This window comes from Phoenix dactylifera, unplaced genomic scaffold (assembly GCF_009389715.1).
Source record: "Phoenix dactylifera cultivar Barhee BC4 unplaced genomic scaffold, palm_55x_up_171113_PBpolish2nd_filt_p 001007F, whole genome shotgun sequence".
Classification (NCBI taxonomy): domain Eukaryota; kingdom Viridiplantae; phylum Streptophyta; class Magnoliopsida; order Arecales; family Arecaceae; genus Phoenix; species Phoenix dactylifera.
The window spans coordinates 39962-52314 of NW_024068361.1; positions in this window are offsets into that span (position 1 = coordinate 39962).

Sequence of the window (12353 nt, forward strand, 5' to 3'; positions counted from 1 at the left end):
GCGATACTTCCCGAGGTCGAGGGAGTTTGGGACTCTACGGTCGACCCTCGGGGCATCCCAATTTAGTCGGAGAATCTGAGGATCACAGACGACCCAATCATTAGAAGAGAATTATAATCATTAAGACGGGAGAAGTATTTGCAGAAAAGAGACTGAGTCCATTGCCCTGATTGTCTCGAACCCCTAGGGGTTTCATTGGTAGTACATTCGTAGATTCTCGGAGTTCCAGCTTCGCGGAATCAGAGTCCCCTCTAGGGACTTCAATTTGTATGCTCCGGGTCGTTGTACTCGGGCGATTTGATATGGCCCTTCCCAATTTGGGGCGAGACTTTCTTGCTCGGTCGGTTGAGAAGCCTCGGCTCTCCTGAGGACGAGGTCCCCTACTTTGAAGAGCTTGGGTTTGACTCTATAGTTGTAGTATTGGGCCGTTTTCTGTTGGTATCTTGCCATACGGACCCGGGCGACCTCCCGTGTCTCTTCAACGAGGTCCAAGTTGCTCCTGAGCTGGGAAGAATTGGTGTCGGAGTCGTAGTGCTCCACCCGTGGAGAAGGAAGGCCGATCTCTAGCGGGATGACGGCTTCAGTGCCGTACGCTAGGTTGAAGGGGGTCTCTCCCGTGGGCAGTCGGAAAGTAGTCCGGTACGCCCAGAGGACGTTGTACAAGTCCTCGACCCACTGTCCTTTGGACCGTTCGAGCCTAGCCTTGAGTCCCTGCAAAATTGTACGGTTAGTTACCTCAGTTTCTCCATTTGTCTGGGGATGGGCAACCGAGGTGAAGCGGTGGTCAATGCCGAGCTCAGAGCAAAATTCCCTGAAGTGGACATTGTCGAACTGCCGACCATTGTCGGATATAAGGATACGGGGTAGCCCGAATCTGCAAATTATGGACTTCCACACGAAGTCCCGCATCTTTTGCTCGGTGATCCGGGCTACAGGTTCGGCTTCGACCCATTTGGTGAAGTAGTCGATGGAGACGACCAGAAATTTTCTTTGCCCGGTGGCCAAGGGAAAGGGCCCCAGGATGTCGATCCCCCATTGGGCAAACGGCCAGGGGGCGATAATGGAAGTCAGCAGGGCCGAAGGTCGGCGCTGGATATTAGCGTTCCGCTGACATCGGTCGCACTTGCGGACGAAATTTGTTGCATCCTTCTAGAGCGTGAGCCAGTAATATCCTTGCCGCAGGATCTTATGGGCTAATGCCTGACCCCCCAGGTGATTTCCGCAGATTCCTTCATGGACCTCTCGGAGGGCGTAGTCCGCCTCGGAGGGACGGAGGCATCTGAGAAGAGGAGAAGTAAATGATCGACGGTAGAGTCTATTCTCGTACAAGACATACCGGGGGGCTTGGCGTCTGATGCGGCGAGCCTCCGTCTCATCATGAGGTAGGGTCCCGTCTTTGAGGTAGCAGACGAACCCGTCGATCCAGCTCGGTTCAAAGTCGATGCACATGGTAGGTTCTGGCTCCTCCGTGCTGGGGGTCTGAAGATACTCGAGCGTTGTTCCCTTGGGAAGCTCGCTCATGCGGGAGGTCGCCAATTTGGACAACTGGTCTGCCCTGAGATTTTTCGCTCTGGGAATATACTGAATACTGAAAGAGTTCAGGGCAGACGTGAGTTCCCGCACCTTTTGGAGATACTTTTGCATGGATGGCTCTTTAGCTTCAAAGTCTCCTTGGATCTAGTTTACTACCAGCTGGGAGTCGCTGAAGGCCGTCAGGTCCTCCACTTTCAACTCCTTTGCTAACTTGAGTCCGGCGATGAGAGCCTCGTACTCAGCCTCGTTGTTCGAGGCCGGGAACTCGAGGCGCAGGGCTTGCTCGGCCACCACTCCGTCTGGACTGGTGAGGATGAGTCCGGCTCCGCTACCCCCCGAAGTTGAAGACCCGTCCGAGTGCAAGACCCATGGTGGCCTTGGTGCTTCCTTCACGGATTCGGGTGGCAGCTCGGGGTCGTCCGGCAGGGTACACTCCGCGATGAAGTCGGCGAGTATTTGAGCTTTGATAGCCGGCCTGGGCCGATATTCGAGGTCAAATTTCCCGAGCTCGACCGCCCATTTGGCGATCCTCCCCGCACGATCCGACCTTTGCAATATTTGTTTCATAGGCTGGTCGGTCAGTATAGCTATTGTGTGGGCTTGGAAGTAAGGCCTGAGTCTCCGAGCCGAGATGATAAGGGCGAAGATGGTCTTCTCAAGTTTGGAGTATCGGGTCTCAGCATCCCTGAGAACCCGGCTGGTGTAATAGACCGGCTTCTGGAGCTTGTCCTCTTCCCGGACGAGGACTGAGCTCACTGCAACTGGGGAGACGGCCAGGTATAAATAAAGGACTTCGCCCTTCTGAGGCTTGGTGAGTAGCGGGGGAGAAGCCAAAAGGCTCCGGAGTTCTTCAAAGGCCCGCTGGCATTCTTCTGTCCACCGGAAGTCCTTCGGCCGTTTGAGGCTCTTGAAGAATGGGAGGCAGCGTTCAGCTGATCGGGAGACGAACCTCCCCAAGGCGGCAACCCGCCCTGTAAGCCGCTGCACCTCCTTGACTGTCTTCGGAGGCGCCATTTCTTGCAGTGCTCGGATTTTCTTGGGGTTGGCTTCAATTCCGCGTTGGGTGACTATGAAACCCAGGAATTTGCCCGAGGTGACTCCGAACGCGCACTTCGCCGGGTTGAGCTTCATTCGGTACCTCCTGAGCTTGGAGAATGTCTCGTTGAGGTCAGCTACGTGGTGTTCCGCCGCTCGGCTTTTCACCAGCATGTCGTCCACGTAAACTTCCATATTTCGGCCGATCTGGTCTTTAAAAATTCGGCTCACCAGTCTCTGATAGGTGGCCCCAGCGTTTTTCAGGCCGAAGGGCATCACCTTGTAGCAGTAGGTGCCCTTGTGGGTGATGAAGGCCGTCTTCTCCTCGTCTTCTGGCGCCATTCGGATTTGATTGTACCCTGAGAAGGCGTCCATAAAAGTTAGCAGTTGGTGTCCTGAGGTGGAGTCGACGAGCTGGTCGATGCTTGGGAGGGGAAGCTGTCTTTCGGGCAAGCCTTGTTCAGGTCGGTGTAGTCCACGCACATGCGCCATTTTCCCGTTGGCCTTTTTTACGAGGACTACGTTGGCGAGCCAGTCCGGGTAAGAGACCTCCCGGATGAAGCCGGCTCCGAGGAGTTTATCCACCTCCTCGGCCGCAGCTCGTTGTCGTTCCGGGGCGGAGCCCCTTTTCTTCTGCTTTACTGGTCTGCTGGTCGGCTTCACCTGGAGTCGATGGACCACGACCTCAGGGTCGATTCCCGGCACGTCCGCGGGCGACCAGGCAAAAACGTCAGCATTGTCCCGCAGGAAGCTGACGAGGCGATCTCTTTCGCAGGCACCAAGGCCGGAGCCGACCTGCACAGTTAGCTCGGGAAAATTTTCTTGCAGTGGAACTTGAACAAGAAGCTCACCGGGCTCTACTTGCTTCTTCCAAAGGGTGTCCCTCGCGTCGAGGGTTTCTATGGGTAGTGAGGGACCCGTTGGCTGAATCGGCGCCTCGGCTGGTTGTCCTACCCTGTGGGCCGCCATGTAGCATTGCTTGGCAACCAGCTGGTCTCCACGGACCTCGCCTACTCCTTGGCCGGTACGGAACCGCATGAGCAAATGGCGGGTGGAAACCACGGCTCGAAGGGCGTTTAGCCCTGGCCGCCCAAGGATGGCATTGTAGACCGAGGGGAGACGGACCACCAGGAAGTCCGTCCTCACAGTGCTCTCCCGGGGGGCGAGGCCAACTGTGACAAGGAAGCTGGCCTTACCTTCAACTGGGACCGAATCTCGGTGAACCCAACCAGTGGGGCATTAATTCTCCGGAGATGTCCTTCTGGCAACCCCATTTTTTGGTAGGCATGATAATACAAAACGTTGGCCGAACTTCCATTGTCAACTAGGACACGCTTTACATCAAACCTATTACAATCATAGAGATGACCACAGCGTCATCATGAGGGTCTCAACCCCTTCTAAGTCCTCGTCCGAGAACGAGATAACTTCATCGGTGCGTGGGCGCTTCGGGAGTGCTCCCTGGGCGGTCGTTCCTGCCGAGGCCTTTCCAATCATGTTGATGGTGCCGGCGATAGGCCTGTTGTCGTCCGGGTTTTCGGGTGGTGCGACGTTCTCCTGCCGGCCTCCTTTCCTCGCGTCGGTTCCTCACGAACCGGTTGAGTACCCCCGACGGATAAGCGCTCTATCTCGTCCCAGAGCTGGAAGCAATCCTCCGTGTCGTGCCCACGGTCTCGATAGAAGCGACAGTACTTTCTGGGGTTACGGGGAACTTCCGTGTCTCGCATAGGAGGCGGGGGTCGGAAAAAGTCCCGGCCCTCGATTTCCATCAGGATCTCAGCCCGGGGAGCGTTGACAGGTGTGTAGTTCTCGTACCTCCCTGGGTACGTCCGAGGCCGTGGTGGAGACCTCGGTCGAGGAGGGGTCCTCTGCTGAGGTCGTCCCTGCTGCCGGGGCGGGCTCCTCAGCCGGGGGAGATTCTTCTCTCGACGGGGAGATCGGCTCCTTTGTCGGCCGCGTTCCTCGCGGCGTTTCTTCCGCTTCCTTGAGGCGGGCTCAATTGCTCCCCGCCTGGAGGCGACCGCCTCCTCGGCCTTGGCATACTTCCGGGCTCGGGCCAGCATCTCGGTGAGGTCGGCCGGGAAGCTCTTCTCGATGGAGAAGATGAATCGGTAGGAGCGAACCCCAGTCTTCAAAGCCGACATGGCTATTGACTGGTCTAGCTCGCGGACCTCCCATGTGGCGGCGGTAAAGCGATCCAGGTACTCCTTGAGGGACTCCCCTCCTTCTGTTTGATGTCCAAGAGGGAATCTGACGTCCGTCGTTGGCGTCGGCTGGCAGCAAAATTGGTGGCGAACTGCCTGCCGAGTTGCTGAAAGGAGAATACCGTGTTCGGCTTCAGTCCAGAAAACCAAAGCCGAGCGGTCCCTCGGAGGGTTGCTGGGAAGGCCTTGCAAAGTATGGCCTCCGAGGACCCTTGTAGGGCCATGAGGGCCCGATAGCTCTCCAAGTGGTCGAGTGGGTCGGTCATTCCGCTGTAGGGCTCTACTTGAGGCATTTTGAACCTCACGGGGACCGGCTCATCCTCGATCTGGCAGGAAAAGGGGGACTTGGTAGTAAATTCGAAGTCTCCCTCCTGCCTCGCCTTCTTGCTGTGGAGCGCTGCAATTTGACGCTCCAGATGCTCAACTTTCCTGTCGAGCTCCCCCACCCGTAGAATTGTCGCCGTAGTCTGCGCCGGCCCACGGCGGTCTGGGCTGACTCAGCCTCAGAAGGTTGGGGTCTTCTGTTGAAATCTTCCCCCGGTAGCTCTCTTTGGGGGGAAGTCCCCTCTTCATCGTTGGCTCTGGAGGAGCCATGCAAATTCTGGCCTGGGAGAACCGGGCCGTTGGGAAGAAATTCCGGCAGGACCTGGGCCTGCGGGGGAAGCGTCGGTAAAGCCTCCTCGCGCCGCAGGCCTTGGACGGCGGCGGTCAAGGCCTGGACTTGTTGCACCAAGGCATTAAACTGTTCCGGCTGGACCTGAGGAATCGGGTCAGCCGGAGTAGGCGGATTCTGGACGGAATGTCCAGGACTCTGTGGGGGACGCCGGGAGATGTTGGAGGCTCCCTTGCTTCTCAACTTCATGATCGCTACTCGGGCCCTTCCTCTAGCGCCAACTGTTGCTGGAAATTGGACCCGGGGGCGATCTTCGGTCGGAGAGAGGGAGCGGGAGGTCCTCCCGGCGGGCCGGTGATCCGTTGGCGGGTGGCGTCCTCCGTCTGGGTACCTGCAGACAAACCGGTGGCCGGGTTTTCCGACGCCGGCCCTCCGACGCTCAAGTCAGAAAGGGGGGCAAACAGTGTGGACAGAAGAAGAGAAAAGTGTTTTGTGGAGTGCGTAATTTTTTCTCCAACCCCCCACCTGAGAAGCGAAGGCTCCCTTTTATAAGCGGGGGTCGGTTTACCTGTGATGTAACGGGGCGAGGCCATAGTACGGCTCGGCATGTGGTTCAGGTCGGCGCACGAGCAGGCGAATCATTGCGCTGATGTCGGCGATAAGGGCGTCGTACGACCCGAACTAGCACGCTACCAGGCGAATTATTGCATTGGTGTCGGAGGTAAGGCCGAGATCAGAGACTTATCATAGTCGATTATCATGGTCGATTGGACTTTACTGGGCTAGCTTGCCGTGGAGAGCTGAGAGTCCGTAGATGACAGGAGCCATGCGCATTAATTGTGGAGTAAGTTGGAGATCCGCATTAATTGTGGAGTAAGCCGGATATCCGCATTAATTGTGGAGTAAGCCGGAGATCCGCATTAATTGTGGAGTAAGCCGGAGATCCGCATTAATTGTGGAGTAAGCCGGAGATCCGCATTAATTGTTGAGTGAACTGGAGGTTTACAGTGGCCATGCGCAATAAATGCCGGGGGAGCGGCAGAGTATGGTCCTCGGCCGGACCTCAGAGGGGTATGGCCGTAGTAGGTGGCTGACAAGGGTAGACCTTGAGCATCAGGGTTTTCCTAGGTCGGAGGTTCCGAGGTCGGATGTCTTGAGGTCGGGCGCTCCGAGGTCGGACGCCGACTTCGGCCGTCCAGGGTCGGCGATTGTACGACTTCTTAGGGGCATTTGTGTCACTGGGGGGGGAATCTTATTCCCCCAACACATACAATAAAAAAAGAATATAGTCAACTTAAGTCAACAAAAGATGCCTATGCTATTTATTTAGATATCTATAGAACATCTATCATAGATTTTGAAATAAATGTAATAGAATCAATAGAGGAATTCCAAATTGAGAAGGAACTTTTAAAAAAAAGACTTTAACTCTAAAGATAATAATGATAAAAAGAAATGGACTTTCAAAAACTATGATGAAAAGAGAGAAGGAATTATATCAGGAAAATGCAGTAGAGTCAAATGATGTAGGAAGAAAGAAATATATTCTTCTTTGACTAGTACAAAAATTATTATTTAAAAGACCTTGAGTCTATGCTTGAGCTATTGCCTCGGGAAAAACAAACTATGGTGATAAGGTTTCTAATACTTGGAAGACCGCCAAAGAGGTAGAAGTAGAGTCAATCCATCTTTTGACACTATACAAATAAAGTAGAATTAAGAGCTAGTCCTTTAAAATTCTCAAAAATCCTAAATGAAAATGTTAAGATTGAACATCTTGAGCAATTAGTAGAATAGCAAAACCTTACCAATCTAGCTCTTTAATTTATAGAAAAGCAAACCAAGAGGATAGAAATTATTCTCCTAGAAACAAATGAAGAGAGAGATAAAGTCAATCCTAAAAATTTCGTAGGTTCGATAAATAAAGTTACCATTGAAAAGTAACAAAACATCCTCATCCAAAAACGTCCCTCCTATATTCGCTGCCCATGAGATAGATCCTGATGCCAAACTAGAAAGATCGTTTTTCAGTCGATCAAGTAACTAGTCACTATTATCATCCTTGAAAGTTGAAAGATTTTGTTAATCATATATCTGAAGAAGACTTAGAAAGGAAAAGGACTGTGATTCTCATATAGAATCGGAAGATTAGATAAAACTATTATCCTAGACTTAATCATTTCGACAAAATAATATGAAGAATCCCTTGATGCTGCAATCGTAATACAATTAGATGGAAGATCTCTAGTTGAAATCTAGATGGATTTTAAGGAATATCAAATACTCACTATATGCCATCAAATGATCGTGTACTCAAATACTTGTGAAGCCTAAGGGAACTCTGATGTAAAATGTAAAATGCTTATCTTGTCTCAACATAGTTCATCAAAATATATTCCAAATTGTATAAATAGATGCATTTGATTTGGTTATGGTGGTATTTTTTAATTGATGAAAAGGAGTAATAGGTAAGATTCACTTCCGGGATATGGAATGATATTCAAAAGAATTAATCTATGAAGAAATCCTCATTATAGTAAACGTAATTTCTAAATTCTACAGAGATTTGGTAAACCAGCAATCTCTTCTTCACATTGACTGTATGGTAACCAAAGATGTTTTATAGAAATATGTTGAAAATCTAATTTCCAAGTAGAGCTTTGCCAAATAACAAGCTATATTTTCAGTCTTCAATCTTTTAGAACAAAAGAAGCAAATAGATCTTTGCCAAATAACAGGGTATATTTTCAGTCTTCAATCTTTTAGAACAAAACAAACTCACTCAAAATTTTATGTTTGACAGAAAAATGGTGAAAGAAGAGAATCCCTCAAAAGAAATTACAATCCAAAAAAAATCTCCCTCCAAAACCATCTCCAATTTGAAATCCAAGAATCTCTTCTTGCTCCACAACTTTGACTCTTTCCACACAAACAATCAAATAACCACCTTGCCTTCATATAATCAAGGTAGAAGAGAAACCTTTCCTTTTAAAATAATATAATCTTAATGCTTCCACAAAAGATCTTATAAAATACCTACCACAAGGAAAACATTTATCCCTAAATCAAGGAATAAGCTATTCTCACTCAAACAGAAAGTACTGATCTCCATCATAATTATCAAAGGCATAATGAATATGCATTTTCCAAGCTCTAAATAAAGAGGATTTGCACTCTAAATGATTGTAACCCTTTCCTAAATCCTAACTTCACTAAAAGTATTGGAAACGAGGAACATGAAATTGAGTCCTATAACTACTGGGAATATAAGTCTTCAACCAATGTGATTTTACCAGAATGGGTGGCTAAAATTTGAAAGTACACTACAAATGCTTTCATGCAAGAGTCAATAAACAATCTCAAAATCTATTCAAATTCTAGTGAATTCAGTTTATTGAATCTAATGTGCTAGAGCAGGCTAATCTTGGTTTCTCAAGTGGGAGCTCAAAATGAAAAATGATGGCTGTCTTGCTGCCGGATTAGATCAAATGGGCATTCCCTCACTACAGCCCCTGGTTGGCTCAGCCTTACATGCAGCAAATCTCTCAATCTGAACACACCACAACTAGTTTACATGGACCAAGCAGCAGCAATGATAGGAAGCTCTACTCTCTATGCTGTTTGATGCTGCAAGCCTCCTGAACCATTACCTGATAATTTCTTGACCTTGGATATTTGCCCTGGTGGTCACACCAAGACACACCCACCATTAACCCCTTCTTCTTTTTTTTTTTTTTGATAACACAGATACCTTCGTACCATTCTAGTATAAGCCGTTACTGCTAACCAGGTCTGTTTTGGATAACTGATTCCCTCGCTTAGCCCTGATTACTTCATGATGGGGTTCGAAAGAGTATGGCAAGCCAGGATTAGAAAACGCAGTCCCCTTGATAAAAGATTTCATTTCATGTTCCAGAGTAAATATCATCTCTCTTTCAACAATTAAGGGTGTGGTGAATGGAAAAAAGTAGCAATCTTCTAACAGAAGCAGGATGACTGATGGTAGCTCACCTCCATTGATGCTCGTCCAACCTCAAGTTTTAAACTTTGGAAATGAAATGCCAAACTTTCGAAAGCAGGCATTTGTTTGTGATTTTCCCAATCTGATGTGGTATTAGCATGTCACTCTAATAAGAGCACCAACCCGATAGAATCTTCTCCGAGTCCTGATGAATAGCATCATCCCCTTAAATCAAACTTTAGCTCAGATGGTACAACCTTTTATCTCTTTGATGAGATGTTCATTTCCCGAACACCATTCCCGCATTTCAACCTCCATGAACTCTGTGCTCTCTCATACTGCAAGCACCGAGCTTGGTCTGCATGGAGGTCTAGGCATCGTGCTGTTCTGCAAGGATGGATATAGGGTAGCAGATGGGGTTAAAACCCCTGCGAGTCTTGGAAAAATTAAAAAAAACATAATCTCCTAATGCCACATGTTTTGGGGAGGATACTAACAAGCTTGAGCTGCGTAAAACTACTCATTATTTACATGTTACATGTCAATAGCCAATATATGGTACGCAAATGAATAGGAAAGAGTTTAACAAACTGAAAATAAACATGTTCAAGAATACATTATGAAATCTTTTATCTCATTTACTCCCTGAAATCCTTTGTTTTTATTTATTTATTCTACAGCGGGCACAGCATGTAAAAAGGTTCATAAATAAATGCCTCTTTTTTTTAATAGCAGGATATAGGGAAATCATCAATTGGTGCGAACACACATAGGAACCCTGCTCCCCACAAATTTCTCAAAATTCGGATGTAAATGTCATTGATAAATAAAAATCTCCAACCTCTCTTCCTCTTATTTTTCTCCTCACCTTTGGGTAAAGATAATGTTTGCAACACCAATAGCAGGATCCAGCCATAGAGAAAATGCCCCGTGTTAGCAGCACAGTCACTCCTCCCCCACCGCATCATCCCCATCTGTGCATTTTGAAAAGCTCAGGGAGGGAGAAGAGGAAGAGTCAAGTGAAGTTTAAGAAACTCCGAATGGCAACCTTTGCGATGTCCTTGGTAATGAAGCCTTCTCCATTCCTTGAGAGGACATAGCCTAAGGGCCTCCCCTACCCGGTCAGATCTTTTTCCCTCAAGGTTCAGGCCAGTGGCGGCCAGAAGATCAAGAATGCCACACCCTATGGTTAATATTCAACATCAACTGACTCAAAGCTTCATCTAGTCTAGAATTAAACACAAATGGAGCTACATGCGTATCATAGATTATTACCACCATCACCACCACCATCAGAATGCATGCAGATTTATGTAACATGCATAGCTTCCAAGCAACATAGCATGGAAAACTGGACATTAATTTTCACGGCTTCCTCAGCATGAATTATCCAAGAACAGTTTTTAGAAAGAGCAATGAAAATAAGGGGAAAAGAAAGTTCTAGCTTGTTTAGTGGATCACCGAACCCCAAAGAACTACCATCATTATTGCATCCCCTAAGGCCAACTTTCTTCCATGGCAATGTGGTTGTCAAAATGGTTGATTTTAACTCTCCATCCTTGTCAATCAACAAAACTAATCGACAACAATATATTCATTATTTTATGGCATTTAACATAATTCTGTAACCTAAAACCTCCTTTCGCAGAAACCAAAATTCTATTCCTGTTCAAGCTATTTAGAGCTGAACATCTTATAGATGCATGGATCAAATTTTCTTTTCCAGTGATTAAAAATTAAACAATTTGTAGGGCCAGGAGGAGGGTTGAACCTGAGGAATGGCGTTGATGCATCCGAAAGGAAGCCTTAAGGTTGAATATTTTCTCCCTTCATGCCTTTCATAGTATATGGTTATTTGGAACCCATTTAAGGTGTCCTTGGGGTTTCAAGATACAATTACCACCTATTCTGCTAGAAGTTTCAATCTTTACTCTGTCGATATGGGGGAAGGGTAAATATGGTGCAAATGTTGATGGCTACAGGTACAAGTTCGGCAATTTCTTTGATTTCAGTTATCATTAGTTCATCCATTATTAATTTATTACCATCAATATTAGACAGTCTTCCCAAAGCAAGGGCGCAAAAACCACCCAATACACTGCAACAAAGTAGCAACAGAGTAGCAATTTCAAGAAACAGATATCCTCCCATCACCAATCAATGGTTTACCTCCTGATGGGTAAAGCAATCTTCAAATTCAAGGGGGCAAAAATAGGTATCTTTCTGTATGTACTTTACATAGGAAAACAAGGTAAAAAATGCAATCTCATTTGAACAGTAATTATGAAGTTTCAAATGCAGTAGAACAGAATGAAACTGAGTGGTAAGCTATGAAATATAGTCAGGATAAGGTGGGCTAATGGTGGTGGTTATGGTATATCCTGTTAAAGAGCTGGCAGAAGCACATGATGAACTCATGAAAAAAGATTACCTAGAGCTTCATCATGATTAATGAAACCAGGGGTTATGGGACTCTGAATATTAAACTTACATATAGCATCCTAAAGAAAATAACCAGGAATTGATCATGAAAATGCTGTGGCAGTAACAATTTATTTATCATCATGCAGAGATGATAATGTTATTATTTTACTTGCAGACCAATTTACACACCTGAAGAGTGGTCGCCAAGTGGTGATGTCCATGTCAGAGGTAAGACCAGAAAGCATAAACATATCATATGAAATATACATCTGTACAAAAGCATAATATCTAGTCATCAGAAACCTTAATTTTGATAATCACGTTTGATTTATTCAGGAACTATGGGGGCATTTGATATGGGCTGTAACCCTGGCAGGACTTATACTTGGTGGTGGTCTTCTTGTGTACAACACTGATGCTCTGGCCCTATAGGATGTTATCACAATAACAATGTAATCTAGCCTTATATTTCTCTCAAAAATATCTTGTTGATACTCTCCTCTATTGTTTTATGGCTAAAAACACATTACTATTTCTTGGAGAAACACAGTAAGGATCTGATTTCTGATTGCTAAATTTAAAA